This window comes from Solanum lycopersicum, chromosome 11 (assembly GCF_036512215.1).
Source record: "Solanum lycopersicum chromosome 11, SLM_r2.1".
Lineage (NCBI taxonomy): Eukaryota > Viridiplantae > Streptophyta > Magnoliopsida > Solanales > Solanaceae > Solanum > Solanum lycopersicum.
This window is the reverse complement of record NC_090810.1, coordinates 18,656,576-18,664,770: the sequence shown is the minus strand read 5'-3', so window position 1 is coordinate 18,664,770 and position 8,195 is coordinate 18,656,576. Positions and strand designations below refer to the sequence as shown.

Here is an 8,195-nt window from a genome sequence, read left to right as displayed (position 1 = left end):
TAAGATTTTCTTTTCAAGACATCCATTTTTGATAACTCTCCTTTTCGGTATGAAGACAAGTTCGAATTGTAGAAAAAGAGGCTAAGAGGGTAGATTTAATGGTGGCTGTGAAGATAGTGGTGATGGTGATTATTGGTCGGGAGAGGTGGACGGAAATTGGAAGAAGGTGAAAGAAAAAGAATCTACTTTAAAGAATTATTTACTTTTATTTAATATTTTGGTTAATAATTTTTAGAAAATAGTTAATAAAGATAATTATGATGTGTTATTTAATTTGTGTGACATGGATTTGGCATGTCATCTATTTGAGGGAGAGTGAGCTACACACATGATAAGAGGGGTTTAAAATTCATCTTTTTGATTCAGTTTAAGGGTTTAGATGGTTCAGTCTTAAGTAAAAGGATTCACAATACAAACACATATAAGTATAGGGTCCATTAAATCATTTCGCCTTTAATTAACATATCATACAATTAGAAATGACTTTGAAATCTAGTTCTTATTGCAAATGACCTTAATTGGTTGATAAACAAAGTATTTCTCGTGTTATGCATAATCTCACATTTTCCCATTCGGCTTCCTCTTCATACTTTGCTTAATCGGTGGAACGCCGATCCGAAATGGTAAAGCATCATTAATCACCTTTCATTTCAACCTTCAATCTCACAAGAGCATCTGCATCGGAACCAACACACTGATCAATCATTGCATTGTGCCAATTGCAACACTTCTCCAAGGCAATTCTACTCCATTCAAATTGGTGTTTAGCTGGTAAAACATCAGTTGTTCTAGCGGACACCAGTGTGCTTCAATGATTTTCAACTTTAAATCCACCCAACTTGTTTTTCCTAAGGAATGCATGCATTCAAGAACAAGGGCCTAAAACCCTTCAATAAGCTTTTAAATATAACAATAATTCATGAATTTGAGTCCAGTTAGTCGGTAAAATACTGACTCATCAGTTCTAATTTCCCCTTAGCCAAAATCCCTTTCCTCCAAGGTTCCCAAGCTAAGAGTGGCTTAATAAGATTTTTGGAACAACCTTCTCATCTTATCTTCATCAAAGTGGGAGGAGAAAATTTTTAAAATAGTCATTTTATCTATCCATCGACCCTGCTATAGAGGCCACACAAGCGCTTTAGTGGCACCGCCATAGTAGGAGGTTACCCGCTACAGCGGGTTGACGTCAGCCTAGATCAATTTAAATTTAAATAATTTTATCTTGTGCTTCAAATTTTAATTTCGCACGAAAATTTTAAAATTCTTGGAATTCCTCACGACTTGCCTTTGAATAACGGCGAATCAAGTCATCATAATTTCTGTTCCAAATTAGATTATTTAAATATGTGTACCTACTATGTGTAATTTAATTATAAATCTAGTTTGGATTGATATTGTACAACCCAAAATATACCCTAGGTGTAATATGACGTATATGACTCTGAAAGGCCCTACACAACACTTTAACATACATATTACAAGATAATAGAAATAGAGATTTCAAAGTAAGCATTCTCATATCATAAATGAGTTTGACAGAGCAGAAGTGGTCTCAACAAATCATCTAATACATCATAAGGACTGGTTGGGACGTGTCACGATCCAAAGTATATCAAAGGTGTAACATGGCGTATAGAATTCTGAAAATATCTACACAAGCCACTTGGCAATACATCATACGAGATAATAGAAATAAAGATTTCAAAAGAGACATTCTCATATCATAAAAGAGTTAGACAAAGTGAAAGTCTAGCATATTCTCAACAAACGATCTAATAAATCAAAACAAGTGGTTGAGAGGTAACACACTCACCACGTATAATATTTGAAAATTGAAATAAATAAAATCTATGAAAGTGTGTTGGTCCTCGACATAAAGACTCGCAATATTCAAATTGACAAAGGAGATCAACTATCCACAAGTATGTGAGATAGGAGTGACGGACCTTACATTAGTAAAATAATGTAGGAACAAGTATGCAATAGTTTATGGAATATACTAAGTATGATAGCAATTCATAAACGATATGAAATCATGCTAAAATAACTTTATATGAAATGTAATGACCAATCTAAGGTATAAATATGATGTTTAGAAAACACAACTCATAATCATGGTCAATGCAAGCTTTTAACTTTAAACACCTAGTGAGATACATTAAAAGTAACCCAGTTCATTCATATGGGATATTTACCATTAACTGATATAGACCATGCAAGCTACAACATAGAATTCAGTGTCTATCCCACACCAAAAAAGAGATGTCCTACTTTTCAAGGTAAGAACTATAAGCTTCTAGATTTCAAGGATCGAGTAGCTAAGACATCCTACTGGGGCACGTAGTTAGAGACAAAGAGATTCTACTAGAGACTCGACCTCTACTAAGGGGAGAGCCTCTATCCAGTCTTATCCTCTCAGTGCTAAGTAAAAATGTCATAGAATAGTCATTAATCATATTCATTTCATCATCCATGGAAAGACACAATTAAGCTACCAATCCAAGCCAAAAGTCATTTAGAATTGCTCCTTAAATCTTGATTCAACTTAAGTGAGAAAAGCTTTCAACCTTATGAATCCTTATTTAAGAAATCTTTCACAATCATGATCATAGTATGTGACAAAACCTTTCACCATCTCATTGATACTTTCATCTAAAAACATCCTTAAAACATGCATATCTTCATAAATTCATATTTATAGAATCTTCATCATGTGTTCATAGTCAAAAATCGTGAATCATTCATGGGTTCATATGTATTCAACTAAACAAATATGTAATTACTTCAATTCATGTGATAGAAGATAGAAAATAGCAAATTGAGTCATAATTAAGAAGAATCCATGAAGATTGAATAAAACCCTAACTTTGAATTGATAATTGAACTAGAAGAATTAGGATCTTCGTGTACCCAATGGAGGAAAGGGAGTCATTGGTGAATACTAACATACGTTAGAGATCAAGGCTCAATTGCTATGGTGAATTGAAGAATCCTTGGCGAAAACCCTAACTTTTTCTTCCTTAGCCTGAGAAATAATTTGAGGCGATGGATGTGGTAATATGGGATTTAGGAGAGTGACTTAGAATGGATAATTTCTAGGATCTTATAAAGGCTTATAATAGGGGTTAAAACAACGTAGCTTAGGTACTAAACACACAAGGAAAAGATCCAAAAAAAAACCTTTAAAATATCTAACAATTAGGGTGCGACCGCTTTCTACCGCCCCTACTGGTCAACTATAGACCAAGTACTAGAGCATAATTTCAAGATAAATTTTGATGTGACTGGTCTACAGTGCGTAGACCTATTCGTAGAACTCAACTTTGATCCTAAACTTCTCTATGTTTGGGACCGTTACAGTATACCAAACCTATCTACGACTCATAATAAGTTTGACGGACTATCGTGGTCAACCATAGAATGAGGTACTGGAACTTGATTTTCCCAAAAATACGACCCCTTTTCTACGGATGCCTTATAATTTCTAATTCAGGGGCGGAGCCACCTTGTACGAAGGGGCAAATTATATAATTTATACATGGTTAAAATAATTTTATATGTATATACAGTAGATGTCGAACCCCCTTCGGCTACTTCATGTGTCTATTTATACAGATTTTGAACCCCCTTATTGAAAATCCTGGCTCCGTCTCTGCCTTCACTGGTCCATAGAAGGTTCCGTAGAACACAAAAAAGAGCTATAAATGTTGTATTTTCTTTTTCTAATATCTGAGGTGTTACAATATCTCCTCCTTGGAAACACTCGTGCTCGAATGGGACTCAAGCTAGCATGAAAAGAGTAGGGAAAAGATATCTACCAACCCAACATGAAAACAATCACATGAATGCATATAACCAAGAAGGAAGATCGACTCCAAGCTAAAACATCATTTCATAACACATACATCCATGCATATAAAAACATGAGGATGACTAAGATTCATGAATCCAAAAGAAAGAACCATGAGAAACTAAATACCTCAACCTAGAGTTGGATTGGAGGAAAAGAGATGAGGATCGGGATATAACATCGGTTGCGCTCTCCTTAGTATCACCCTTAACGTTTGATTCCTCCACAACACTTCTACAGACGCAAATTCTTTGTTTCTCAACTTCCACACTTGCCAGTCCAAAATCTCAAACGACACTTCTTGATACAAAGACTTCCCTTTATACAAAGATTCTCTTATGGTGCAATAGAAGTCAGATCTCCAGTACACTTCTTCAATAAGGACACATGGAACACCAAATGTACCGATGACTATTTAAAGGGAAAGTATAATGTACAAAGGATCATTCCGATAAATTTTTGCGATCGTCATTGCTGGAACCTTCAACGATACAACTACACAACTAAGAGATAACTAATTTAAGCTATAGCACCATGAACGAATGATATGATACCATGTTAAACTATGAGCTGAGAAGCTCTCTAGGCAAAGATGAACAGAGAAGAGTTATGAACAAAAAGAAGATTATTCATCTTGATAAACAAAACATACTTATTAAACCATTTATCAATGCTTTTATAGACTGAATTTAGAAGCATCTGGAAGGATCACACCACATGTGAATGACTCAACTAACTTTGCCATCGCACATGTGCGTCCTAAAAACCATCTACTCAACTTATAACTAACTCTTGAACAATGAATTAATGACAATGATTAAATCAATTCCCTAATTATCTGATCATTTGGACACTAGCTAATTGAAGATATTAATATTTGAAAATTGGAACTATGTGAATATTCTAATAATTGTATCTGAAGGTTTGTATTTGAAAGTTTCAAAGGTTTGAAGATTTGAAAATTTGAAGATCTGAAAGTTTAAGATTTAAAGATATGCATATTTGAAAATGGTATGAATTTCTCAAATGCAAAATTTTGGTAGCATTTTCCTTCCATAAGATTAGAATTTATTTTTATTTTTTACAAATGAAATGCAAAATTTTGGTAGCATTTTCCTTCCATAAGATTAGAATTTATTTTTATTTTTTGCATTTGTAAAGTATATCCGAAAAAATAATGGATACATTAACTTTGTGTATTAATACTTAGTAATATCTTGTTTGGCTCATTTTTTCAACCTACCTATAAATAGAAATACATGTGGCAAAATTAATGCTAAGACTTTTGATACGTGGATTAGCATGATTAAAGATAAAATTGCATGTGGAGGTAAATTTTGTAAATAATTTTCTTATAATAAATTATGTAACGAATGCATAAGAAATTATTTCTTCATAATAACTAATATAAATATCACTAAATACACTATATATTTAGCATTATTTTTATACATTCAGCTAAACAACCTCTAAGTCATTTAACCGCTTGTTTTAATCATTACTATGTATTGTTTTATCATATTATATTGTATTGTAGTATATTGTTTTAATGGATATAATGTCTGGTTAGATTGTATATTTCTCTATTGTTACATATCCATAATTTGAATGATAAATTAACCAACAAGAATAGGTAGGATATATGGTAGAGCTATTACAAAAATGTAGAGTATACGAAGAATTATAATTATTAAATAATAAATAAAAACAAAATGATAAATTTAAATGATACGATATAATAGAATATAAATAACAATCAAAACAAATATTGTATTTAAAGTAACAATATAGTAGTTAAGAACTAGTGTAAAAATAAGAGACAATTTGAAGAAAGAAGAATTATTTCTCATTTAAACTTCTTGTTTTATTTTGAAACAGAAGCATCCAAGAAACTGATTATCTTCCTTTAAACTCGAGAAAATGAGAAGAATTGTCTCTTATCTTCGATAGTAGGTTTATAATAGTTTCATAAGTGTCAATTAAGCTATTTAATTTTTTTAATTTATCAAAAACACTTTTGAACTCAGCTATTTAATTTTTTTAATTTGTAAAAAAATATACACTTTTGAACTCCGACAAATATTTAACAAATTGTAATAATTAAATTTAGTTAAAATATAGAATTTTCTTATCATCAAAACTCAAACTTGATAATTATCTAAAGAAGATAAAAAATACTCAATTTGAAGAAACTTAAAAGACTAAAATTACTCAACTAATATCTACGAGACTATTATGAACGTACTACCAAGATAAAGAACCATTTTTTTGTCATTTTCTCAATAAACTACTTGTAAATATCTCAATTAGCACAAATTTCCAACTGATTTTCTTAATAATTTCCCCTACACAATTTTCCTCACTTTTTAGGAAAGGTATCAAGAATTAGAGGCAAAAGATTTTTACTTCCACCAAGAATATTTGGTTTAGAGAAACAAAAATGTACCACTTGTGTCCAAATAACATTATTGGTAGGGTCTCTCTTTCACTTTCCTTAGAAAATTAGGGGTCGTCACATCTAAAACTACTCATCGATAACGATAGGAGACTAACTATATTAAAACTTTGTATTATTCACTTTTCTAGTATCCATCAATTACTTTCATACTTCTTTATTAAAAGATTATTATTATTTTTTATATAGTTTTATCATTCTTTTGTTTTTTTTATCATAAACTTTTATTTTTACGTTTGGAACATGAAATTATAATAAAAAGTATTTTCTTTCAATTCAAATTAATTCAAATTATCAAAGAATTATGTTCACTCATTTTCTTAAGTAAAGTTGGTGGGCACAATGATTAGTGGCCAAACTTTAATGATAGTCTTTTTATCTGTTACAGGTTCCACCTTAATCTAAAGCAATTACAATCTAGTGTTGGCCATATTCAAATATTTTGAGCAAATTAAATTTGGATTATTTTTTTGGTCAGAATTTTTATATATTTTACTTTTTGAAAAAATATACACTAAACAATAATTTATTTTCATAATTTATCAAAAATTGTTGATAAATTTGACATAAAATTATTGATATTGCAGTAAATTGGATAACACATTATGCAAAGTCATGACACAAATTATATTCATATTCCCGAACTATCGTAAATAATTTGGTATGTCGATACTTTTTGTCATACTTTTGGGCAATTGGTGTTTCTGTCATCCAAAAACTAGAGCATATATGTCATACTCTAACGGGAGGCTAAATAGGAACATGTGACAGAATCTTATCTATTGATGCAATATTTAATAAATGTCGGATCAGTGGAGAAAATTATGACACGTCTATGTCCATTGATATAAAAGATATATATGTTTTAGTTTTTGAAAGACATAAACACCAATGTCCAAAAAATATGAAGAAGAATATTTGTAATCATTTACAATAGTTTAAATTACAATTATCCATTTTACCTTGTTTTAAAGTACAAAGCATGTATAATAGCCAAACAGATTTTGCTAAATAAATATTTTTAAAAATACTTATAAAATCTATGGCCAAATGGTCCTAAGAATCTTAAAGCTAAGATTACTATGTTTAGTGAAAGACAGATCTTCATGCAGATATTTCTGTTCATCCTTTTTCTTCTAATAAATATAAGTGGTTGGACAGTATTTCTCCAGCTTTTTATATCCTAAAGCATATTTTGTTTCCGTTTTTTCCAAAAGAGAGTTTTTAAGATCAATTAGTCTATTCTCTCCCACTCAAGTGATTCCCATATGCCTTTTTATTATTTTTTTTAAATGTAATATCCCATGAAATCATGTTAAATATTGATCATATCAAAATAAGAATAATTACATAAGTTCGATAAAGTTCTAATCTTAATTGATTTAATTCAAACTTGGCCGAGGAAATTATATTGTCTATTGCCCCTTATAAATAAAACAAAACAAAATGATTCTTTTAAGCCTATTAGGTACAAAAATAAAAATCTCTTATCAAAAAATATAATATCAAAAAAAATTAATAATGAATACTTGCAAAAATATTGATCTTGTGATTATTGTATATCTTGTATTTTTTTGTTTTTTTTTTGCTTTGCTACAGATGAGAAAATGAGCTATTACAAACACTTACAAATTGAATAAAACAAAACAAATCTTTTCAGTTCTCTTATATATATATGAAATAAATATATATAATGATATAAAGATCTTTATAAGTAAAACAAAAGTTCCAAAAAAGAAAATCATAGAACTAAAATCAAACTAATTATAAAAATAGAATAGAAGGGAAAGGTAAGCCAACCATGCTTTAAATAAGTGGTCCCAAGCTTAAGCCTAATCTTCAATGTTCTAACTTTAGCATCACATTAAATGATCAAGTAGTTTACTATTA

The 8,195-nt window shown here is 30.3% G+C and overlaps 1 long non-coding RNA gene across 1 annotated transcript; it reads right to left on the bottom strand.

Moving 5' to 3' along the window:
• Nucleotides 1-403: 403 nt before the first annotated feature.
• LOC104644720 (uncharacterized) lies at nucleotides 404-4,882 on the bottom strand. The gene is made up of 2 exons (XR_738589.4): nucleotides 3,980-4,882; nucleotides 404-675 (listed from the first exon to the last, which is right to left on the bottom strand). It is a non-coding gene; the product is annotated as an uncharacterized lncRNA (long non-coding RNA).
• Nucleotides 4,883-8,195: the final 3,313 nt, after the last annotated feature.